This window comes from Haliotis rubra, unplaced genomic scaffold (genome assembly GCF_003918875.1).
Source record: "Haliotis rubra isolate DU_JTF1 unplaced genomic scaffold, ASM391887v1 Scf748, whole genome shotgun sequence".
In the NCBI taxonomy this organism is placed as follows: Eukaryota; Metazoa; Mollusca; class Gastropoda; order Lepetellida; family Haliotidae; genus Haliotis; species Haliotis rubra.
In genome coordinates, this window is record NW_025767466.1 from 181,481 (window position 1) to 208,963 (window position 27,483).

Here is a 27,483-nt window from a genome sequence, read left to right on the forward strand (position 1 = left end):
CATGTACAGTTTTGTGATTCTTTCTGTCATCACTTTTCGTGTGTCATATGCGTAATGAGAGAATGGATGTCTCATCACTGTGCATTCATTTGTAATGTGTGGAATCCATCTCTCATGACCATGTATTCATGTGCAGTGTATCAATCCATCTCTCATCACTGTGTATCCATTTGTCATAAACCATAGGTAAAATCCATATCTCAGCAATGCGTGTTCATATGCAGTGTATCAATCCATCTCTAATCACTGTGTATCCATTTGTTATAGGTAAATCCATATCTCATCAATGCATGTTCATATGCAGTGTATCAATCCATCTCTAATCACTGTGTATCCATTTGTTATAGGTAAATCCATATCTCAGCAATGCGTGTTCATATGCAGTGTAAGTTAATCCATCTCTCATCACTGTGTATCCATTTGTTATAGGTAAATCCATATCTCATCAATGCGTGTTCATATGCAGTGTATCAATCCATCTCTAATCACTGTGTATCCATTTGTTATAGGTAAATCCATATCTCAGCAATGCGTGTTCATATGCAGTGTGTTAATCCATCTCTCATCACTGTGTATCCATTTGTTATAGGTAAATCCATATCTCAGCAATGCGTGTTCATATATGCAGTGTATCAATCCATCTCTAATCACTGTGTATCCATTTGTTATAGGTAAATCCATATCTCATTAATGCGTGTCTCATATGTGTGTGTAATTAATCCATCTCATCACTGTGTGTCCATGTGCAGTGTGTGATTCCTCAACTCATCAGCATAAGTCCATCTACAATGAGAGAATAGATGTCTCATCACTGTGTATTCATTTGCAGTGTGTGAGTCAATCTCTCATATGTGAAGCCATCTCTCATCACTGCGTATCCATGTGCAGTGTGTGAATCTATCTCTGTGTGTCCATGTGCAGTGTGGCAATGCATCTCTCATCAATGTGTGTTATGTGCAATGTGTGAATCCATCCCCGTTCACGGTGTGTTCATGTGGAGTGTGTGATCCCATCTCTCAAGTATGAAACCTATCTCATCACTGTCTATCCATGTTCAGTGTTTGAATTCATCTCTCATCACTGTGTGTCCATGTGCGGTTTGTCAATCAACCTGCTCATCAATGTGTGTTCATGCCCATTATGTTAATCCATCTCGTGACGGTGCGTTCATGTGCGGGTGTGAATCTATTTCTCATCACTGTGTTCATTTGCAAAGTTAGATTCCATCTCTCATGAATGTTTGTACACGTGCAGTGTGTAATTCCATCTCTCAAGTATGAATCCATCTTTCATCACTGTGTATCCATGTTCAGTGTGAATCCATCTCTCATCACTGTGTATCCATGTGCAATGTGTAGACCATCTGTAACATTCTGTTCACCCATCTCTCCACGAATTGTTTGGCTACATTTCCTGGTACTTCCCACGTCTCCCTCTTGCTCCCCCAAGTCTCCTCGTAGTCCCACGTGGCCCTCGTAATCCCTCTAGGTTCCCTTGTAACGGGGGTACGGGGTAACTCCATCCTGTCGACCCATCTGCACTACGGAATTATACCAATCACAAAGACGTCATCCTCATGCGTTGACCTGTCCAAGAAAAGTTTCCTTATAACTTCAGTTTGACCTTATCCCGTCCTTGCGTGTGGACGCACGTATGCAAAATGAAAATTTGTGCGCCTACCAATTTTCTGTACCATCCCGCTGTTTCAGTCCTCGAGTGCCTCCAAAGAAAGGGTCATTCATCACGTGCGTCTCTGTGTGCATCCTGAGAAAGTTTGCTTTCCTCAGCTCGCCCATTGATGATTCACTATTGAGATTCGAAGGCAACCTTCCGCCAAAGGTGAAGCGGGCGATGAAGGAAATAGGGTAGCTGTGACCCGATTCTGACTTGCCAACAACATACAGTGGAACAACGTCCCTGCAGCTCTGTCAATCTGCCCGTCTCCTCACATCAGTGGAGGAAATCAAAGTCAAAGTCAAAGATGTTTATTGTATTTCAGGCCTCCGGCCCCTTATACATTGGGAGTTGCATGCATTATACAATCACATAATGTTTGAACACAGAGATGCTTTTAACAGAATATCACGCTTGGACATAGCATTGTAGATGTGTTGTTATAGTTTTAAGTTAATACAGTTGTCATAAGTAGACACGATTTGTTTAAATGCTACAGTAGGTGGCTTGGAGAGGTAACAATCAGGAATATATTGTTTACGTAAATCTATGTAAGATGGACAGACAAATAAAAGATGAATTTCATTTTCAATAGATAATTTACACAATCTGTTTGTTATGTCTCCTGCCATCTTGCTGTAATCGTAATTAATCGTCGAAAATGTTGACATAGAAAGATGTAGATTACAAATTAATAATGATTGCAATTCGAAAATAAGAAATATATTCTGTTCTCATATTAGTTCCTACTGTTCACCCATATGATTGCCCACTTCTTTCTTCCTCATGTTAACAGAGGTAACACACTGTGGTTTGACCCTATATATTGTAATTAATTTCGGGCTTTTAGTTATTTTTGTGAGTTCTCTACTAATTGTTGTATTAGGTTTTGTTAATGATTTTAGTGTATATTCATTTATAAGTATTATTTGGGATGGGGGAACGGCAGGAACTCTTACCCTACTGTCGATTTGTCACTTCGTATGGAAACTGCACAAACATCTTACTTACATCTACTGAACACAATCGCCCTACTACTCACAACTTGTACATTGTGAATTATTTATTAAAGAGCAGCACAGCATATCTAATAAAAATTGTATTTGCCTTTGTATGATCTTCGTATTCATTCATTCTTTCATTCATTTGTTCCTTCATTCATTTCTTTGTTTCATTCATTCGTTCATTCATTCAGTCAGTGATTCCTCCCTTTTCATTCCTGCATTGTTTCATTCTACTCCATCATCCATTCATTCATGTATTCATTTCTTCATTCCTTCGTTCATATCTTTCCTATTCCGTCCTTCATTTATTCCATATATAACTCGCCGTGATGTTCCTGGAATAATGCTAAAAGCGGCGTAAAACCATACTCAGACACTCACTCCAGTGACTTGGGTAACAAAGAATAAAGTTATGACTGTTGTCATAATACCCCATTACATCAAATATGATATTGATGTAAGCGATTTTAGCAATACCAAATCTGTCCAAGAATGTTGCTGCAATAATGGATCGATACCCCTGGTTCTAGTTGAAAGAGGGTATGCCTGGGTCAGCAGTGGTTGGTTCGAACACAGTACATGCTGATACTTTCACCAGTGACCCCCAGAGTCAGACTGAGGTCTGTGCCAGGATGGAGTCGTGTGTGAAAGATGTTAAATACTGGATGTCTAAGAACATGCTACAGCTAAATAGCGCAAAAACTGAACTCATGATTACTGCTTCTAAATCCAGATTGCAGAAATGTGGTATCGATCATCTTCAGATCGATGATGTGGAAGTTCCTGTTTCTCATTGCGTTAAAAACCTAGGTGTGTTTTAGATGAGAATCTATCCATGGAGAAGCATATTAACCACCTATCAAAGATCTGCCACCACCACCTCAGGAACATTGGTTCTATCCGTCACCTCCTTACTAGAAACACCACTGCCACACTGATGAGATCCCTAGTATTGTCACGGTTAGACTACTGCAATAGTCTCTTGATTGGTATTACCAATGACCAACTTCACAGACTGCAGAAACTGCAGAACACCGCCGCCAGGATTATCACGCGCACAAAACTATCAGGTCATATCCAGACTGCATTTAAGTCTCTCCACTGGTCGAGAATTAGGGAAAGAATAGAGTTTAAGATTTTAACTCTAACTTACCAAGTACTTAATGGAACTGCTCCACTCTATCTCCAAGCCCTTGTCTCACCCTTCTACGTCCCACCGAGGAATCTCAGATCTGCCGATCAATCACTTCTTGTTGTGCCTCCATATAAACTCAAACTTTCGGACATAGATCCTTCAAACATTCAGCTGCTTGCCTGTGGAACTCTCTCCCTACAGACATCAAATCTGCTCCAACTCTCTCAAGTTTCAAATCTCATCTAAAGACATTTTTTTTTCTTCGCTACTGACTGTCTTGTGTTTGCGCTTAGAGCATGGCCAAGTGTTGTGGAGTCAAGCGCATTACAAATGATCTATATTATTTCTCGGTGGGCCAACATTATGAAACCGGCAACAGTCAAGACGCCCCCTACTCTCGCCTACACGCGCGCACACACGCAAGCACGCACGCACGCACGCACGCACATACTTGCAGGTGGTAAACAACTTAAACAGGTGCCGTAATCTTGAACGCGACTATTTCCGCCACACCTCAGGTCGTGCAATGAACAGGCACCGGTCCAACCAGCAACCACGTGAACGTTGTTTAGTTCTGGCTACTCCATCCTTCTTGTTCTCCTGAACCGCCCACAGCAGTAACGCTTCATAGACACACTATTCTTTCATGCCAAAGAAAATATATTTTTGATTATACCTTACCTTTCCTTTAGATATAATTGATTTGTCATTACCATTCATAATACTCAGTCGCCCTCTCATACCGAGATGTGTTTTCTTTAAGTTAGCAACTTGAACTTTCTGAGTAAAGACATTGAAATACTCCGACACGGTATTGATCATACGTTATGTAAATTTAGCACGAATAGCAGCATGTAATAATTCTGTCTCATTTTGACTGCACTAAAAGTGACAATGCCAGGTGGTTAACTCGTTATGTTACACATAATCAGTATGTGATAGATTAGAATATAGAATGTATACACTAAACGCCAAAGAAACGTTACCTCCCTTCCTTAATGACAGAGGTACCTATCTTCAGCTGGCTTTGTGATGCGTGGACGTCCACTTCTCGGTCACTTCTGCGGTGAACCCAGTTTGTCTGAAGCCATGAATAAGTCTTATAACCGTGATACGGTGTCAGCACATTGGCTCTTTCTCTCTCTTCAGCTGTTAATCGTGGCATATTTCTCGTACTTGTGTATCATATCATGTATTCTAAGCTCTCTTCATACCCTATAGAATCATTCTACATGTGAAACGGATGCAAATGCTGCTTGAATGTTGCTCCGTTTTGGCGATTGATATTGCTATGTGTAAACAGAAAATGGAAAAATGTTACCTAGCACGCAAATATGTTAAAAATAATTTTAGATGTTCCTAAACATTTTTTCACAATATCAAAGACACGCTTTATTTGTTTTCACTAATGCAAATCAGCAGAAAATGTTTTCGGCATGGACGACTGTAGGACAATTTAACTCTTCTGAAAAGATGCATTTCACCTAAATATGAATGCATTTGAGAATTATTTTCGTGATTTGGATAAAGCTGTGTTGTTAAGCTTTCTGGTACTAATACTTTCTAACATATCTTTGATAGTTTTCAGTAATTCATAAAGGTAGGAGGGTAACGTTTCTTTCGCGTTTAGTGTATATCGAAAACACACCATGTCAACATTGCCACAACATCTTTAATGTATTCCTCAGTTACACTCGGGTTCGATTCCCCACATGAGTACATTGTGTGAAGCCCATTTCTGGTGTCCCCCGCCGTGATATTGCTGGAATATTGCTAACCGCGGCGTAAAACTAAACTCACTCACTCAACTCAGTGATACCTGTCACCTTTCAATTTCAGTTGGTTTTTTTCATATTCGGCCGAGTCCCGCTGAAGTGAAGTTCTTGTTTTCATTGGTATATGAACATGTGTGTGTGCGTGCGTGCGTCTGTGTGTGTCTGTGTGTGTCTATCTTTGTGCGTGTCTGTCTCTCTCTCTCTCTGCTTTGTGTGTGTGTGTGTGTTCTTGAATCAGTGGAATAACACTGTGGCGTCAGTACAGCTCTCAGTATTTCTCAGTCTCTGGAAGAATCTAAATTTATCCTTTCTTAAATATGTCAATCAACTTTACAAGGGTGGTTCAAAACAAACGAGGGGAAATTTCATGAACTTCATTCATATCTGACAGGTGCACATAATGTTCAATACACCTGTATAATAGCTTCAAATGCTGCACACAGTTTTTACTTTGGCCGAAACGTCACTTCTTCAAGGTGCTATCCCAGTAACATAAGCAACAACATTGTTTAAGATCCTTTTAAACCAGCGTTAAAACATTTGGGGTGTAAAACGTTATCAGTGGTGAAAGTACTGATATGCATCTTCTAGGAAAAGTACGTCGTCAGTTTTGTAAATCGTTTAAGGATTTGAAAGAAATAACTGGACCTGTCGAACAGGACAAGTCTGGCCGCGGGAATTATTTTATACTTATATGTTATTTATATAGCTCACATATCCACATAATGCTGAAGGCGCTGGCTTTTCCTCGACCACTGGATGTCAATCTCAACAGCACATCGTATTATCAGTCTCATCCCCTGGGGATCATACAACTATTGTAACCACTGGGCACACCGAGTTAATATGACTTTCCCATCTTTACGAGGTACACATTCACACATGGGACACATATAGTCACTGTAGCTTGTCCAATTTTACTGCACGTTGCTGCGTCTTTCTTTAAGTGCACATCAGTGTTGTGTACTGTGCACCAGTTTGGGGTTGTGACAACATTGAAAGAGTCACAGGTGGACTATATCACTAGTATGTATTATTGTCAGCAGCAGTACAGTTGTACGATGTGGTTTGTAAACAATCGAGTCTGGACTAGACAATCCAGTGATTGACAGCATTCGAACTTTTCTTTACGTCAAAATGGGAAATTAGGGAACCACACATTTACCTGCTATTTGGGTTACTACATATCAGTTTGATTTTTCTGGAAACCCTTTTGAAGGCCAATAAAGCGTGGAAACCCAGAACCCTGGGTAACCAATAGCTGTTACACGAGAAGAATTATGTTTCGGCAGATGCTGAATGTTCTATATGACTTTAGCGTCGGTTTATATTTCATGCATCTTGTGTCTGTATTTCGTTGGAATCTGCAGATGGCTTTTGAGAATATACTCACCTGTACCCTTGGCTCTTACCTTTAGAGCAAGTATCATCCAGTGGCTGTTCCGCATAGCCAGGCTCACAAATACACTGACCATTTAGGCATTTACTGTGGGACTTTGAGCACGTGCGTCTACATGAAGATGTGTGTTTTTCTGCAATAAAGCATTTTTTCAGATAGATTTTAATTATTTGTGTCTACATGATGATATATATTCGTACGTAATACACTCACAGGACACAAGACTTCATGTGCATTCTGCATGTTTACATATGTATGCTGGAAGGGGATTCCAAGCATATGTCTGTACATACGCATTTTACATTTGACGTCAAGTATGTGTCTCTACATACGCATGCTCAAGAGACGTCACATGTGTCTCATGTGAAATATGCATGTTACATTTGACGTCAATCATGTCTCTACATTTGCATGCTACATGAGACGTCAAGCATGTGTCTCATGTGAAATATGCATGTTACATTTGACGTCAAGCATGTGTCTCTACATTCGCATGTTACATTTGACGTCAAGCATGTGTCTCTACATACGCATGTTACATTTGACGTCAAGCATGTGTCTCTACATACGCATGTTATATTTGACTTTAAGCATGTGTCTCTACATTCGCATGTTACATTTGACGTCAAGAATGTCTCTCTACATTCGCATGTTACATATTACGTCAAGCATTTGTCTCTACATACACATGTTACATTTGACGTCAAGAATGTCTCTCTACATTCGCAAGTTACATATTACGTCAAGCACTTGTCTCTACATACGCGTGTTATATTTGACGTCAAGCATGTGTATCTACATACGCATGTTACATCTGACGTGAAGCACTTGTCCCTACATACGCATGTTACATTTGACGTCAAGAATGTCTCTCTACATTCGCATGTTACATTTGACGTCAAGCATGTGTATCTACATACGCATGTTATATTTGAATTCAAGCATGTGTATCTACATACGCATGTTACATCTGACGTCAAGCATGTGTCTCTACATACGCATGTTACATTAATTTTGACGTCAAGCATGTGTCTCTAAATTCACATGTTACATTTGACGTCAAGCACTTGTCTCTACATTCGTATGTTACATTTGACGTCAAGAATGTGCCTCTACATACGCATGTTACACATCCGACGTCAAGCATGTGTCTCATGTGAGATATGCATGTTACATTTGACGTCAAGAATGTCTCTCTACATTCGCATGTTACATTTGACGTCAAGCATGTGTCTCTACATACGCATGTTATATTTGAATTCAAGCATGTGTATCTACATACGCATGTTACATCTGACGTCAAGCATGTGTCTCTACATACGCATGTTACATTAATTTTGACGTCAAGCATGTGTCTCTAAATTCACATGTTACATTTGACGTCAAGCACTTGTCTCTACATTCGTATGTTACATTTGACGTCAAGAATGTGCCTCTACATACGCATGCTACACATCCGACGTCAAGCATGTGTCTCATGTGAGATATGCATGTTACATTTGACGTCAAGCATGTGTCTCTACATATTCATGCTACATCTGACGTCAAGCATGTGTCTTTACATACGCATGTTACATCTGAAGTCAAGCACTTGTCTCTATATACTCATGTTACATATTACGTCAAGCATGTGTCTCTACATTCGAATGTTACATCTGACGTCAAGCATGTGTCTCTACATTCGCATGTTACATATTACGTCAAGCATGTGTCTCTACATAGGCATGTTACATCTGAAGTCAAGCATGTGTCTCTATATACGCATGTTACATTTGACGTCAAGCATGTGTCTCTACACTCGCATGTTACATATTACGTCAAGCATATGTCGCTACATACGCATACTACTATCTGACGTCAAGCGTGTGTCTCGTGTTAGATATGCATGTTAGAAATAGGAAATAGGTCGTGTCGTGTTTTGAAATAAAGTAATGCAGGAAATTCTTGGACAATGCTTTTTGGCTGCAATATGAATACGATGGACTTGACACAAGATTAATATATTTATATTGTACATGTACGTTGGATTTTAAAGCTCAGATGAAAAAATGCACTTAAGGTGTCACTTGCGGAAATTTTGACGCTTTAACAACATTCGTAAATATTTTAGTAAATATTTTAAGTATAAACTGTAGTTTTAAAATACAGGCTATAATTATTGATACAGCTTCAACTAATTAAATAACATAAATGATTGGAAAAAGTGTTGTTTACATCTATATGTGAAAAAGATGGAACTCTTGTAGTAGTTATATTCAAATTAATTACGAAAACAAGTCTTAATTCAAATCGCATAGATGATCTTGTTCACCCACATAAGTTTCACTTCGTGTATGAACACTGAACTGGCAACATGCGACTTGATATCTCTGCAGAACAATTATTTTCAGATTTATACCAGTATTTCATACTGGGGGAAACCGCTCGTCAGCTATGACAGGGTTTACTATAGAATGTGTAAAACCCTTAATCTGACATATAGTCAGGTATATGAAGTTGTAAACAAATCAGCTACCTCGGGGGTCGTGTCAAAATCAAAACCAGGTAGGAAACACAAACTGGATAGCTTTGATACGGGTGCCATACGCAAAATCCCACCGACGTGTGCTATAACACACGATGAGATCAAAGATACAATAGAAGTCTCGAAAACAACACTTATTGTAGCTCTGGTAGAAATGGGGTTCAGGTACACCAAAAGAGGAGATGACAGAGCTGTGTTTAGTGAAAAGTACTCATGCGATCAGCTTATCCCAGAACAGTTGAATAATACCGCAATTTTGGGTTTCAAATTTTATACATTGATAAAACCTGGTGTAAAACAATCACTCAACCGATCGGATGAGGCTTCCTTCAGATTGTTCTATGGCACCAGTGTTACCATCAGACAAACGTAGACGCCTGATCATTTTGCATGCTGTTACCCGTAGCAAGGGACAGATTGGGCGTTGTGACTTTCCTTTATAGGCCAAGAAATATGATGGTGATTACCATAGCGAAATGAATGGGCAGGTATGTTTGGATTGGTTGGAACATCAACTTGTACCGCAGCTGCACGAACCAAGTGTTATCATTTTGGATAACGCCAGTTACCATAACCTGCGTGTCCCTGGTACCATCACACCCACCATGAGCAATCTCAAGGCTCAGTTGCAGGATTTTCTCACTTCCTGTAACTGAGCAATCTCAAGGCCCCAGTTCATGGAAAAAATCCGGCAGCACAAAAAGCCAATCCATCACATCACTGACGAACTAGCTGCAAAACCACATAGTTCTGCGTACACCAGTCCGGCACTGTGAGTTCAATCCCATCGAGCTGATCTGGGATAACTGTAAGAACTTTATTGCTGCAATAATACCACATTCAAGCTTTCTGACGTTAAAGAGCTTGTGTATGCTTCTTTGGCGAGAATTACCCCAGAAGTGTGGCAAAATGCTGAAGACCGCGTTCTCAAAAACGAGGAAGAATACCGTCTGCGGGACGGCGTTAACGTCAGCCGAGTTGTACCTGTTGTAATTCCGCTAGAGTCCTCGACCAGCAGTGATACTGACACTTGATATTTTGAGACGGTCCCTGACATGTGCGTGCGTTACATGAACGCTGTCACCCTGTCTGCCTGCCAGGTGGGTCACAGTATTGTTTGTTTCTTAGAAGTGTTTCTACCATGGATTTTTTTCTAAGTTTTTCGATATTTTCCGAATAATCATTATCATTAGGGAATGGTACATCGTGATCATATGTCATATTAGGTCCAGGTGGTATGAATGATTATATATGAGTTTTGAATCTGAAATATCAACCATTATCAAATAATTGCCAAAAAGCATTTTCCAAGCATTTCCAGCATTACTATAGCATAAAATTCTTACTGAAATTGGGTTTTATTATCTTGGAAAGTTGTATATGACGAATGACGAATGTCCTTTCGATTGTCCTGATTATTTTATGTTGTTGCTTGGAGCCACTCGTTCGATTATATAGTCCTGTATCGTTAGTTGATTTCGTCACAGAAGGAGGTTTATCTCCGTTAGATGATGTTCCAGTTGTTGTTCGAGTCGTCCCGTCGTTACTGCCGTTGTTCCTCGGTGATGTACTCATATTAACCGATTTAGCCCCGTTAGATGACATTCCAGTTGTTGGTGGTGTCGTCCCGTCGTTACTGCCGGTGTTCCTCGGTGATGTAGTCATATTAAATGATTTAGCCCCGTTAGATGACGTTCCAGTTGTTGTTCGAGTCGTCCCGTCGTTACTGCCGGTGTTCCTCGGTGATGTACTCATATTAACCGATTTAGCCCCGTTAGATGTCTTCCAGTTGTTGGTGGTGTCGTCCCGTCGTTACTGCCGGTGTTCCTCGGTGATGTACTCATATTGAACGATTAAGCCCCGTTAAATGACGTTCCAGTTGTTGGTGGTGTCGTCCCGTCGTTACTGCCGGTGTTCCTCGGTGATGTACTCATATTAACCGATTTAGCCCCGTTAGGTGTCATCCCAGTTGTTGGTGGTGTCGTCCCGTCGCTACTGCCGGTGTTCCTCGGTGATGTACTCATATTGAACGATTAAGCCCCGTTAAATGACATTCCAGTTGTTGGTGGTGTCGTCCCGTCGTTACTGCCGGTGTTCCTCGGTGATGTAGTCATATTAAACGATTTAGCCCCGTTAGATGACGTTCCAGTTGTTGTTCGAGTCGTCCCGTCGTTACTGCCGGTGTTCCTCGGTGATGTACTCATATTAACCGATTTAGCCCCGTTAGATGATGTTCCAGTTGTTGGTGGTGTCGTCCCGTCGTTACTGCCATTGTTCCTCGGTGATGTACTCATATTAACCGATTTAGCCCCGTTATAATTAGATGACATCCCAGTTGTTGGTGGTGTCGTCCCGTCGTTACTGTCGTTGTTCCTCGGTGATGTACTCATATTAACCGATTTAGCCCCGTTAGATGATGTTCCAGTTGTTGGTGGTGTCGTCCCGTCGTTACTGCCATTGTTCCTCGGTGATGTACTCATATTAACCGATTTAGCCCCGTTATAATTAGATGACATCCCAGTTGTTGGTGGTGTCGTCCCGTCGTTACTGTCGTTGTTCTTCGGTAATGTGCTCATATTAACCGATTTAGCCTCGTTAGATGACATCCCAGTTGTTGGTGGTGTCGTCCCGTCGTTACTGCCGTTGTTCCTCGGTGATGTACTCATATTAACCGATTTAGCCCCGTTAGATGATGTTCCAGTTGTTGGTGGTGTCGTCCCGTCGTTACTGCCATTGTTCCTCGGTGATGTACTCATATTAACCGATTTAGCCCCGTTATAATTAGATGACATCCCAGTTGTTGGTGGTGTCGTCCCGTCGTTACTGTCGTTGTTCTTCGGTAATGTGCTCATATTAACCGATTTAGCCTCGTTAGATGACATCCCAGTTGTTGGTGGTGTCGTCCCGTCGTTACTGCCGTTGTTCCTCGGTGATGTACTCATATTGAACGATTTAGCCCCGTTAGATGACATCCCTGTTGTTGTTGGTGTCGTCCCGTCGTTACTGCCGTTGTTCCTCGGTGATGTACCCATATTAACCGATTTAGCCGCGTTAGATGACATTCCAGTTGTTGGTGGTGTCGTCCCGTCGTTACTGCCGGTGTTCCTCGGTGATGTACTCATATTGAACAATTTAGCCCCGTTAGATGACGTTCCAGTTGTTGTTCGAGTCGTCCCGTCGTTACTGCCGGTGTTCCTCGGTGATGTACTCATATTAGAATATTTCCAGACGTTTCTAGACGTTTCCATTGTTGGAGAAGCCACGGCGTTACTTCAGCTTTTGGCCTTTGCACTTGAGACACCTTTCCGACCGTAAGCTGCCGAACCGCTGGTCTAAAATATGTTCAGATGAGTGGTAAATTATTTGTAAAATTGTTGCTGTCGAGTATACTTTTATTTACTTGCAATTGTCTAGCTGCTTTTATTAGTAATACGGGTTTTATGATGTCAGCCCAAAGGTAAAATATACGATAGTTTAACACTGACACCTCACACAGCCTACTCGTCGCTACTCTGTCCCATCAATACCGAACGTTTGGATGAACCAGTGCCGTGTGAAGTGTTGACGATATGCATCTACATGCATAATGATATATAGATTTAGATTCGTGTGAATTCATTGGTAAAATGATGCATTTATCTGAAAATATAGGCAGGTAAGTTTATAAAATATGTAAATATGAAAAATAATTTGTTTTCATATTTATGAAGTTGTGCATCTCAAAGTGTGACATGAAGAAGTCGACATTTTCAATCGTTGCTGAGCAAATCACTGTGAACTCACTTGATGAAGTTAACATGTTACAATTGCACGTAAAATCGAATGCTGTTTATGCCCTGTGTATATTCCTGTCGATTGTGCAAAGAATTAATAGTCGAGTACTTACCTGTCTTTGGTAATGGTTTCAAAGGAAACACGAGATTCGAAGTTGATCATAGTGCCAATCTTCACATTCCTCCAAATCTTGACACATTGCTTGACATATGTAAGTGTTGTCCACGGGATGTTTTTGGATGCCAACAATGTCTGTCAATCCCCAGGTCTGAAGCAAGGACGTGGTTATGTCGGTCTTTACCCCTGTCCTACACTGACAAAACTGGAATGTTTGGGGTTGTGTGTTCCCCTGTGTACAGTACGACAGACAAACCTCAACATTGGATTTCACTGGACCAGCTGGTATGTTAGCACATAAGGAATAGTTTATCCAGAAGAAAAACGGCAACGTGGAAAATACCATTACTCCCTGCAAATGGGCGTTGGTTCTGAATATCTCCATGACGAGCAACATAGACTTTATACAATTTGCAAGAGTAATAATAAGCTTTGAAATGTATTAGCTAGCTTCATGTACAGCTTCCATTCAAATTTGCAATAAGTTTGTTCTCTATAGCGGGCCGTCAACATTTGAGACAAACGTGTGACTGTCTTCTATGTCCATCCTCACTTTGTTTTGCAAGAAGACCAGTGAACGTAGTTAGGGTGACAACATCACGGCAACTGCTGGTAATTGATACAGGCCTGTGTTAGTTTGTTGGCAATAACGATGAAATGCAGATCGTTCACTGATCTGGGTGGGTATTTGCAACCGGATATAGCTTCACTTTACTTGATCAAATGTGTTGCTATATGTACCAAGGAAATGCCTGGCCGCGAGCCCCATCAGTAATTGATCTCAAAGTCCTTAAAACACAGAACTTCATTTTGAAGTCATTGATATCTGTTGTATGTCACTTCTAGAAAGTACATCATGTGATGTTGTTGATGACATTGACCCATCACAACTGAAATAAACAGTATGACATTACATTTGTGAGAACCTTCTATTGTTTTGGTACTCGATTAATTACAAGCAGTGGAAAGTTACTATAGCTAGTAATAATCTAATGATCTCTGGTTTTTATCTTAACTACATTATCCACAGTATTCTTGATCTGGGAAAACGAGTCAACGGCGTGTAACACTTTGTAACAGCCAAGCATTCTGAGCTGTCTGACATCTTCACCTGTCAGTGGGTGAGTGAGTGAGTTTGTTTCAATGCCGCTTGTAACATATTGCTGCAATAGTAAGGCGGGTGGCACCAGAAATGGGCTTCACACATCGTACACGTGGGAAATCGAACACAGGTCTTCGGCGTGACGAGCGAACGCTTTAACGAGTTGGCTACCACAGCTCTACTTTTCACCTCAAACATCAGAGACCGAGGAGTGAAGGTCATCAAAGTTCATATCTGCAATTTCTGTGAAAATATGCCTCAGGCAGGTCATCTGCTTATCTCTTCGTGTGAGTGAGTGTGTTGGGTTTTACGCCCCTTTTAGCAATATTCCATCAATATCACAGCGGGAGCCACGAGAAATGGGCTTCACACGTTGAATAAGCGAACGCGTTACCCACTTGGCTACCTCCTGTCTGCCAGTCCTGAAAACATTTTACTGCCCATCAAACTTTCAGTCATGGTACTGTCAGTAAATCTGAAATACCAAAAGGTGCCACCTAAACAGTTCTGCGCGCATGTCTATCAATCAAGCAATCAATCATTTTATTCTCAAATAACATCGATTGGTGGTACAAGAGCGAATACAAATATTTTATACACCGTATACCAAAAGAGTGAGTGAGTGAGTGAGTTGGGTTTTACGCCGCGTTAAGCAATATTCCAGCAATATCACGGCGGGGGACACCATAAATGGGCTTCACACATTGTATACCAAAAGACTGACTGACTGACTGACTGAGTTTGGTTTTACGCCGCTTTTAGCAATATTCCAGCAGCATCACGACGGGGGACACCAGAAATGGGCTTCACACATTGAACCCTTGTGGGGATTCGAACCCGGGTCTTCAGTGTGACGAGCCAACGCTTTAACCACTAGCCTACCCCACCGCCCCCGTATACCAAAAGAAATGAAACAGATACATAATAATAAATCGTACATACAAATACAAAATATGATACAAGTTCATGTTTCTTATAAGGAATGATAATTTTGATACAAATTTTGATAAATTGATAATTTCTTTAGTGTCATTAGTTGAATATAATTTGACAAAATTTTGCAGACTTGGATATTTCGTTTTGGGTGATGATACATATTTTTTTCTAGCATCACAAAGACTGTGACATTCAATAATGTAATGAAATTCATCAGCCATAGATGCATATTGACAAAGTTTACAAGTTCTATCACAGCGTGGTATGTTCTCCCAGCAGCCAGTTTCTATTCTGGAGCGGTAGGGTGGCCTAGTGGTTAAAGCGTTCAGGTTCGATTCCCCACATGGGTACAATGTATGAAGCCCATTTCTGGTGTCCCCCGCCGTGATATTGCGCGAATATTTCTAGAAGTGGCATAAAACCAAACTCACTCACTCAGTTTCTATTGGAAAATTCTAGTTAGATGTAATAAATCTTGAAAATGGAATAGATATTCGCTTTGGGAAAGATGGGTATGTGTCAAATAGATGATACGTGATGATAAAATCCTTTTGAGCTGGAAGCAACATCAGTTCTTGATGTCATTCGGGGCAGCGAGTGAAATAACAAGTTATAACACTGTACCAAAAGCCGGATAGCACACTATTGAAATATACGTATACAGAAGGAAATATACGCTTTTCGTAAGTTTCCCGATATTTCTTTAACTTACGATGCATATTTCATATGAAACCGCAACTTTGAAACATGCTCATTGTATATTGCCGAATGCACAAGCACATTTTTCATGCATGCCAAGACCGTATTTGCACACATTTCGAATCATGAATTCAGAAGTTGATCCCTCATTAATGGTTGATTATAGATTATGTACAACGTCCATTTAATTGCAATATGTGCTGAAATATTCAAATCTTTTCCAAGTTTACAAGGGATGGAAATATCATAGCTCCTCAGGTGGGGAAGCGCTTGTACATTTTGAATATTCATTTTTTTCATTCCTTAGAAACGTATCTATCCTTTCGGATATCAGAAATGGGCTTAACATATTGCACCTATGTTGGGAATCGAACCCGGGTCTTCGGCGTGACGAACGAACGCTTTGACCACTAGGCTACCCCACCGCCCTAATTGATATCAGCTGATATCGGAGACAACATGTTTGAGCGAACTAACTCAAAAGTGGAAATGAAAAATATCACTGGAAAAACGATTTGTTTGTTTGATTGCTGCACACTTACCAATATTCTATACATATGATGGCGGTCTGTAAATAAACGATCCACTGGCGATCGGGAAAATATTGCAAAATAGAAAAGAGATAATTTCCTGTCAGTAGCATACAATTTTCATTTTGTTCGTAAATGTACTTTCGTAATTGATCGACATATTTCATCTCAACTTGATTCTTTAGGAATCAACTATGCACGTATGGCTACAAGAGTATTCCATTGGTCATTTGTAAATAAAACAAAACGAGATATTCGCCAAAACGTCACCTAGAAATCATGCAAAGCAAAATGCACGTGCAAGTAAGCGGAAAAGCATGCAGTAAACGTTGTATTTATTTTTGTCACTCGTTTCAAAATCAGTAAAAGAACATACACGAAGACAGCACATAGTTAACTGAACTCAAATTTGTACAAATGACTTTACCAACACCCTTGTCTTTATCTTGAACTTAAATCCTGAACTACTGACGTATCCTTCTTGATTACTTCTGTTAGTTGATCAAGATAAGGAACGACGGTTCATATACTTTTGTTTCTTCAGTGTCTATTTCAGGTTCTAAATATGTGTTTATTTACAATGTAGCAATCTGTCAGTCTAATTATGCTTTACATAATCCTTGACCCCTTGGTTCAAGTGAACTGCTCACGTTAACAGAGTGAGTGAGTTAGTGAGTGAGTTAGGTTTAAAGCCGCTGTGAACAGATTTTCATTTCATATCAGTTTGATGTAAAACTGCAAGCAGAAAGTTAGCTAGACGCGTGAGATGTTTACGACTTTCATGAAATTGACGAGATTGGGTTTGGTGCTGATAAACCATGAAACATCAGCAGGGTAAACTGGCATTCGAACCCGCGATCAAATGTTCCCAGGACGTCTAAGGGACGCTAGTCTGTCATTGCTTATAACGTGTTTTGTTTCAGCTTAAAAAAAGACTTGAATGTATTTTATCTGATTAATGACATACAGACAGTCAGGAATTCAGGAAGTAACCTATATAGCATTTATCGCACAGCGTTTCCCCGCAGCTGCACAAGTGCAGTGAGACTGCAACACACAATCAGATCAATGTTCAAGGACTATTGGGAAAAATCGCTTTAACATTGTGAGTGAATATAGTGGTATATACATGATTATACCATTGCAAAGGAAGAGGTTTACAATATATGATCTGTCTGTGAAGCTAGGTAAGTATTATTTCTGTGTACCCAAAACCCATGAAGCTGAAGAACCTGCTGAAGAGAAAGAAAGAAACAGCCTTGTTCTCTTTGTATACTGACTCAGATAACGACTGCACGATGGCGGCCTCCCCTACTCGGCGAACGGTAGACTAACGCTTTCTCTCTGAATATTTCTAATTTTCATAGAAGCAAACAATTCTTTTCAAACTAAAAAGTAGCCCATGTGGGAATCAGAGGCACTCTATAGTTGCTTCATTTAGTGCCTTAACATTGCAGAAAGGACACGGTAGAGGGGAAACAATGTTCAGGGACTGTGAGACAGACTAAGCGAAAAGCTAAATGTTTCCTTTGAAAAACAAATCCCCAAACTCCTGTGGCTAGATTTCTTTCTTTGTATTTTCATCGATATTGTCGCAATGTATACCTCACCTGAAAAACGCCCACCCCACCCCCGGTGAAGGAAAAGGTTATTTAAGCAGTTTCGAAGGCTGTCGTTAATGGGGACGAATGTAAACAATGACAAACGCCATTTTCAACACCAATATGTGCTCGCTACCGTCAGGATATCGTTCACTCAATGCATAAAACTGAACAAACTCTGTCTGTCTTCAGGGTGTCTGGGGTCGAACTCCTTCTCTCCCACTTTCTGTTTCTTCTTACCATAACTGAAAAGAAATTCTTATATATGAGTACACTGATGTCGCGGGGTGACATGGACTCTAAATGTCGCATAGCTCTTCTAGCGAAACCTACTGACTCCCCAAGCGGATTAGTATGGTGTCCTATAATTGCCATCGCGTGGCGCGTAAAAAAAGAACTACGTCGTGGGCGACGTCGCCTAAGACGTCGCCTAAAAAAGACGACATCGCGCGCGACGTCGCTTTGTAAATATATTTTGGCTACAAAAATAACGGGCGACGTCTTGGGCGACGTCGTGAGCGACGTCGTGGGCGACGTCTGACTATATCGAGTGGTTATCGGCCTCTGAACGTGGCTGACCAAGGTTACGTCTAAAAGAAGAATCGTTAAACGAAACAGGATTTAAAACGCAAAAATGCTTCAGTCATTCCCGATAAACATTTCTGTTGACCCGAAAATGTTTTTACACCTATATCCAATCAAATACCACCCTAGAAGGTCACTGTTCATTGTATGTAAGGCATACCAATCTGCAAATGAAACGATCTCTTCCCCACACTCTAAACATAATCACCGCCACTATTGTTCGGTCCGGCATACCTCGGGCTGTCAAAAGCAGCTTAAACCTCACACATGTATCTTGAATTGCGTTTTAATTCACAGATTAGTATTAGATCTACCTATATATCACTTTTCCAGCCCCTTTCTCTCTCCATTTTCACCCTTGAAGGTCCGGATTAGAAAGTGCCTTCAGTAACCCATGCTTGTCGTAACGGGAACGGGTGGTCAGACTCGCTGACTTGGTTGACATATGTCATCGGTTCCGAAATGCGCAGATCGATGTTCATGCTGTTGATCACTGGATTGTCTAGTTCATACTCGATTATTTACAGACCGCCGCCATATAGCTGGAATATTGCTGAGTGCGACGTAAAACTAAACTCACTCACTCACTCTCCATTTTCAACATAGCCTCAATCAAAAGTGTTAAGTTTCTGTTGGCCCCACTTGTCCCGAGCTGTCAAAAGCAACTTAAACCTCACACATATATCTTGAAGTCTCACAGATGAACCCTAGATTCTGTTTACATCCAATGAATATAGTTACATGTGTATATCTATTTAAAAACACTTTATAGACCCAGTTTTCTTTGTAACATCACACTGTGGCATTTAGGTAGATATAATACTGATCTATGGACTTAAACACATTTCAAGATGTACATGTGTGAGGTTTAAGTTGCTTTTGACAGCCCGGGCCAAGTCGGGCTAAACAGACTGAACACTTTTGATTGAGGTTATTTTGAGGGTGGACACACAAGGGCTTCACTTTAACGGAGCAGTTACCTTTACATGTGGCATTTTGTAACATTTCAGTGTGATATGTAGGTAGATATAATACTAATCTATGGATTTAAGCACAATTAAAGATACACCTTTGAGGTGTTAGGTGCTTTTGACAACTCGAGCCAAGCCGGACCGAACGCTTGTGACACAGTGTGTTTGTTGAGATTATATATAGAAAAGAAGGTTTCACTTCGAGCAACGTGTTTGCTTAAAATACTACGCTTTGCGACTTTATAAAGAAGTACTATTAGATATAATACCATTTTGCCTTTCATGTGTACTAGCAAATTTAAGCATATGCATACATAAGAATAAGTGTGTGTAAATGTATACTTTCTTTGATCCTTTATAACATATTACAAAAGGTTGTGATTTAATATATTTCTTTTAACATATATAATCATGTCATAATTTCCCATATACTATGGGGAGCAAATTATTTCGAAGCCATTGAAAATGTCCATGCATCCTATTTTAAAAGATTTCTTACAGAACGTACATTTGTTTCAGTGGCATTTTAGAAGTTGAGACGTACAATATAGAACAAGTTTTAAAGACAACAACTTCTTTATTTCGTGAGTGCGACGTTTCGTTACAGATTCTTGTACCGTTGTCAAGCAAAAGTGATACATGAAGTGTAGGAGCTGCATATATATACTGTATATAACAATGAAACAACATAATAGACAAAGGAAACAACATAATTGCCATGATTGGCTAAGCAATAAGCTGATGAAGCCAGTGAGTACACAAAGGATAGTGAATGGAAGCCAGAGATGTAGTTACAATGAGATGTTTATACAATAGATGCGATGTTTATACAATAGATTGGGCTTGGTGGAGGAGTGGATTATAAGCTGATGGAATGAAGTATCCTTGGTCACGGTTGATGGTGGGCTTGTGGCGTTTGATGTGAATGGCTTCTGTGAGCTTGCGTTTAGTGAAGTCCGTTTGGTTGTTGGCGAGAATGGTGATGTCGGACCACTCTATTTGATGATTGGGGTTAGCTTTGATGTGGTCAGAGATAGCTGATTTGGTGTCGGAATTAGCAACAGAGGTACGATGTTCTTTGACTCGGGTGAGGATGTTTCACCTATGTAGCATTGTCCACAATCACAGTTTTATTTTAAAAATAACACATTTCGGGTTGTTGTTGTTGACTGTGGGTTGTTTTCTTCCGTTGGCATGGAGGAGGTTGTTGCGGCTGGAGGACGCTGAGAAGGTTGTGTCTATGCCTGCCTGTTGTTTCAGGAGTCGGCTGATTTGGTGTGATGGTTTACCAATGTAGGGAATGGATGGCTGATTCTGGTTCCATCAGTTTATGATCCACTTATGATCCGCTCTTCCACCAAGCCCAATCTATTGTATAAACATCGCATCTATTGTATAAACATCTCATTGTAACTACATCTCTGGCTTCCATTCACTATCCTTTGTGTACTCACTGGCTTCATCAGCTTATTGCTTAGCCAATCATGGCAATTATGTTGTTTCCTTTGTCTATTATGTTGTTTCATTGTTATATACAGTATGTAGTATATATTAGAAGGTACATTTGTTTCCAATAAAGCCATACTTGGCGAAACAGGACGCTATAACATGTATATTGAGAGTCATATGAGAGTTATTAGATACTGGATTAAACTTATAAGAATGTCTGATTATCGTTACCCCCATCAAAGCTGTCAAATATTGTTATCACTGGATAAATGTGGAAAGTATTCATGGGCTTCAGATGTGAGAAATGTGTTATTTTCAAGCGAGTTTTCTTATGGTTGGTTTAAGCAAGATGTTGGTGATATAAAAATGTTTTGTCAACATTTAAACAACGAATAAAAGATATATATTCAGAGTTGGTACGCATCAGTCAATTCATCCAGTTTTCTTAGTCATTATTCACAGTGTAAATCGGTGTTCAGACCTGCAAAATATGTCAGTGTTTTTAATGATAAGTACCTTTAAGAATTTTTTTGTAAATTTAAAATCTCTCTACATGCCTTAAAAATACAACGTTTAAGAAAAGATAATAATACATTGGAAGATTTATCATGTTCTTGTTGTTCTTCTGGTAAATCTGAAGACGAACGACACTTATTATTAGTCTGTAAGACTTTCTCTGCCTGCCGAAAGAAGTATTTAAAATGCACTAACGATGCCCCACAAACAATATTCAATGTACTTAATCCAAAACTGCTGATATTATTAAATCTGTTGCCATTTTCATGAAACATTTGATGTCCATCCGTAAATCACATGTAAAATCATAATTTAATGTCACGTGACCAATAGTTGTAATTGAGTAACTTCAATTGTACTCTGGACCACTGGGCCTTAACTACTGAAGTAAGCCTGTGTGACTGTCTGTCTGTCTGTCTGTCTGTCATTGTCCAGGTACTCCATCAATGTCGGGTGGTTATTTGCAAGCCTGAACTTCAAGGTATCTAGTCGTTCCTCCAAATCTCTGTACTTCTATTTGGGGACAGTCTTTGGCCGGCATTGTACTGAAGCATCTTTGCTTCGTTCAGTCCTTGTTCATCTTCCAGGAACTTGGCCATCTCGAATAGGGTGGGATGTTGTTTTACCACAACCTTCATGAGACGGCCATGCCAATTGCAACCCCGGAGGTTGTTGTTTGTGCAGGGGTCGTCAGTATGTTTGGTACAGTCGAAACGATTCACTTTGACCTCGCTGTGTACAGGTCCGTGGTTGTTGTCTGCAGGTATTTTGGAAATTATGTTGTTCACTGTTAAGACTGATATGCAGTTATCTTAATGCATCTCCACGAGATCCATTTTCCCCTTTTCTTCTTGTTCACAATAAACATATAACCATTTACATATATGTAAGTTCCACCACGAGAAGTATAAAGAAACCTATTGTGCATTTTCCATGACTGAATTTGTGGAAATGGTGATGAAAACTGTCAATTCCAACATCCCTATAGCTTGCACGTTTATGTAAGAAATTTAATAACTCACTACTAATGAACTACGAGTGAACTAAACTCACTCACTAAACCCGCTGGTTCACATGTCAACCCGCCGGTACAAAAGTCATATTTCGTTTCCTGAGTGGAGACATTTTTCATTTTGTAGAAAACTCTACATTTTGTAGAGTATTGATCCCTTAAAACAACACCGTTTTCACAACATCAAACATCAACTAAATTTGACATATTTTTTTACTTAAGGTGTTCTAGCGCTAACCCCTCGATTGGATTACTTAAATAAGTAGTAATGTTGAACATGAAATCAGTGATTAGAGATCAATAGCAGTAAAACTGCACCACAAAATGTTATTCCCCGATTTTCCAACATAACAATTTCTAAACACGACGTCGTGGACGACGTCGATTTTGTATTTTTGTCGTAGATCATTCTTGTGTATATCTGCACGACGTCGTGGTCGACGTAGTTCTTTTTTTACGCGCCACGCGATGGCAATTATAGGACACCATAGATTAGAGACTGTCTGGTTGTCACAATCCACTTTTCACACTGCAGTGTTTAAAGATTGACAAACATTCTGTCCATTCGTGACCAACTCGTGTTATTCCGGAACAACCCGAATAGGGACTCGTGCCCCTCTGGAAGGATTTCATATTGACGCATGAACATCAGAACACCAAGAACGATAACTCGTACATTGTATGGCAGTTTTGTTTCTGTTTTTATTTATTTAAAGAATTAAACCTCTTTTATCCATCAAAATGAAGGAGAAGCAAATATTTGTTAAACACGTATTCTAATGTGATTATTACCAGCTGTTCACCTCATATTTCCAAATGTATATTTCTAAAGAGGGTTTAAGAATTGCAAATAGGATTTGCTTTATTGAAAATGCACAAGGTTTCGGCTGCAATAAATCCCAAAGAAGATAATCAAAAATGAATATTTCTCAAACTGATCATTCGAGTGACCTTGCTGACATACTCCTAGTGGAATTTTAAAATGTATCTATATGCTGAAAAATTCATGATTTTTTAAACAATCACATAATGCCATAAACGATTTAAGTACTCGGGATTATTTTATCAAAGCACCGCAGTCATTACACGCGTTCTGATGGGTTTGTTGATAACAAGTATCGAGAGGGGGTGAAAGATGAACACAATCATCAAACTGTCACGAGTGCTATTAAGGTAAGAGTTTAAATTCTTATATATGTATAAATATTATTCAGTGATTGCCACAGTTTCGTTGAATTTTATAACAGTGTTTCAGTAAGGTGCTTAATAAAAAATGTTATAATCAGTCAACTGAGTGTTTCAGGTATGGAAATGAACTGACAAAAATCTAATTTGTTTTCATCTTCTCATTAGGAGTGCTCTCATCCGCATAATCCGGATTATCCTCCTCTAACAACTCGTTGATCCTCGTAATCCATTATTTATGGGCAAAATGAAACAGTTTATTCTGATGAAGTCACCAGAAACTCTAATCCCTACTGGGTGACTTCTTGTGAATTTCGCTAAATAGCCAATTATTGCAATTACGGGACATAGTCAGACTCAATTTACTAATCCGGATTAGGACCGACAGACACTTGGAACTAGGGCAAATGGCAAAACTGTTTTATTTGTACATCGATGTTACATACATCGTCACTGTTATATGGCAATCCTTGGTCGGACACTTCCATATTAAAGTTTCATCACGTTTCCTTTCGTTGACTCTGTACAGGAAACCGCCCGAAAAACCCGCACGTTTTGGCATCCATACGTCACAACCCTCGAGGCAAACGAAATCATACTGACTCCTAGAAACCCAGTCAATTTTCACTATTATATTTCAGCATCAATGGGTACAACAAGGACTGGTCGGCTCTGAGTCAGTATAATATGTCTGAGTGGGGTATTCGTGCTTAACTGTGTCATGGTATCTCAGTGAGCTAGCACTATGAAACAAGCTTAAGTCTATGCAAGTACAAGCAACCACACATACACACCCGCGTGGTCATATGAACGAAATATTCTCAAGTACGACGTTAAGTCCCATGTCACCTCATCTCACAAGCACTCGCCCGCTAAATAACATCCTAACCTTCAAAGCTTTTTATAGATGTCCGATTTAGTTGTACAACAGGTGCAAGTTATCAAGGATTAGAAGGAGCGTAGTGTTGCAATATACAAGTGATAAGATGTATCAAATAATACAGATTAATATTTATATATCCAGTTGAATGAGTTGGTCTCAAAATTCTGGACTGGTTATTGTACTAAGTTGCGCAATAGGACGGAACCCTGTCAGCATGAAACGAGACTGTTGTGTATTAAATCAATGTTTGGACTTGCTAAGATATCGAGAATAGCCGTCCCTTGGAGTATTCGTGAAACAGTTCATACTCTCCTGCAATATATGTAAAACCGGCAATGCCTTAACAATGTACGTAAATGAGTGAGTGAGGTTTGGTTTACTTAGCAAACAATATTGCAGCAACATCACAACAGGAAACCCTGGAAATGTGCTTTACTCAGTTTATCGAATTGGGGAGTCTAAACCGAGCTAGATTTAACCCAGGATTTAACCCAGGACTATACCACCTTTCCTTGAGACCCTACATCTACTCTATATCTTGTGTCAATCCCCCTGGTTGTAACATGTTGTTGTTTCCAGTTTTCAGGTGGAATACAGTGGGGAAATGGACTGTCTGGAAAAAGAGGAACACCGTTACCCATTTTCACGCAGACAGGAAATTTATCCAACTTCTTGTTCACCGCATATGAACGTCAGGATCAATCCCAAAAGAACAGCTTGACTATATATCTGAACACTATTGACGGCTCTCGAGTGCAACTGAACTGTTGTATTTTTATCAGAAACCAAACTCGTTTACGGACACAAGCTAAAGAGGTATACCGATATGGAGGAAACGTTCATTTTCACGCAACAAAGTATAGCTGTTCAGTCCCCGCAGGCTCAGACGTTGTCAACGTGTCTTTGACGCCTTCAACATGCAGCAACAATATGACCAACTACGTCCCAATCAGAAAACCTGCTCAAGTGCCTGGTGGCTTGGCCATTTGTGCGAAGGCTATTTTTGGAGAAGCGTTGAGGCCGCAGCGCTTAGTGGAATGGATAGAAATTCAAAAAGTGCTCGGGGTAGATAAAATATTAATATTTGATTTGGACTGACCTGAAAATATCCGGAAGATCCTAAACTACTACACACGTCAAGGGATCGTGGAAGTACAACCCCACAAGTTGTCAGGGAAAATTGAAGGTGATGTTATCCTGATGATATGGTATAATAGTGAGTGAATGAGTTTAGTTTTATGCCGCTTTTAGCAATACTACAGCAATATCACGGCGGGGGACACCAGAAATTGGCTTCACACATTGTGCCCATATGGGGAATCGAACCCGTGGCGTGACGAGCGAACGCTTTAACCATTAGGCTACACGGTGCAGTGGTTTCCCAGATAGCATCGCCTTAAATGACTCACCAGTTATAACAAATGCTACAAACACAGCTTTTTTACAGTGCCTTTGCTTGAGCGCCTTTGAGTAGAGATTGTTGAAACAGGGTGCTATATGAATATTTTCTTTATTTTAAATGTATAATCTGCACCACTCTTTAAGCAACATGCCGTGACACAACTGGATTCCATTTGAAAACACCAGTGTAAACACCTATACAATTAAGGATTATTTTTATAGGTGTTCGCTTCCGAGACCTTTCCGGACACCGCCACGACCACGATAGTCAGTTCGACAATGATGATAACTACCCGTTGATTGACTGCAGAGATCGACTGTCCGGCTATAGCTGGGTGATCGGCACCGATGTGGATGAAATTGTACTTCCCAGAAATAACAATACCCTGAAACCTTTCATCAAGGTGAGAAAAAACACCTATCCTTCATCCATTCCATATTGCAGACTTTATTCATGAAGATTGTACTCAGACAGCCGTCGCAGTTACTCACAGTGGCGGTGCATTATTTCGTGCATTGTACATTGTGATTATGTGGTTTACTAAGTTCACACTAGACATAGTATTTGGAATTTACTTAAAACTAACACGAATCTCTCCAAGGTTTGCCAGTTGTGTCGATCGATGGTCATGAAGTTGATCACTGGATTGTCTGGTCCAGGCTCGGTCATTTAGAAACCGTCGCCATATAGCTGGACTATTATTGAGTGTTGCGATAAACAACAAACAAAGAAACTCTCCAGAGAAAACGATGCTAAGTATTTGGTGGTGTTAGCATTAACTGAACATCAGCTTTCTGCATGATAGATATCCAGCAGGCCTTTCAGAACCTCGGCTTTCTCCATGATAGACACACAGCAGAATTTACTGAACCCCATCCTTCTCCTTGATAATTACCCGGCATATCTTACGGATCGTCAGCTTTATGCATGATATATATCCAGCAGAACTTTACAGAGCCTCGGCTTTCTGCATGATATATACCTGGCAGAATTTAAGGACCCTCAGCGTTCTGCATGATATATACCTGGCAGAACTTACACGAACCTCAGCTTTGTCCATGATATATACACTGCAGAACTTACACGAACCTCGGCTTTCTGCATGATATATACACTGCAGAACTTACACGAACCTCAGCTTTCTTCATGATTGATACCCAGCAGGCCCTACGTCTTCACTTTAGCTAGTGTCAGTTGTAACCAATGTTAA

The 27,483-nt window shown here is 40.1% G+C and overlaps 1 protein-coding gene across 8 annotated transcripts in view; it reads left to right on the forward strand.

The window, feature by feature from the left end:
- LOC124260022 overlaps nucleotides 1-27,483 on the forward strand; it is a 138,350-nt gene that overhangs the window by 47,795 nt on the left and 63,072 nt on the right. For 2 of the 8 annotated variants that reach the window (XR_006893981.1, XM_046694255.1), the window contains exon 1: nucleotides 17,720-17,856. The exons of the other annotated variants lie outside the window; for them this stretch is intronic. The gene's annotated coding sequence lies outside the window, so the exon portion shown is untranslated. Of the gene's footprint in view, nucleotides 1-17,719; nucleotides 17,857-27,483 lie in introns of those variants that run through there. 8 annotated transcript variants of the gene reach the window in all.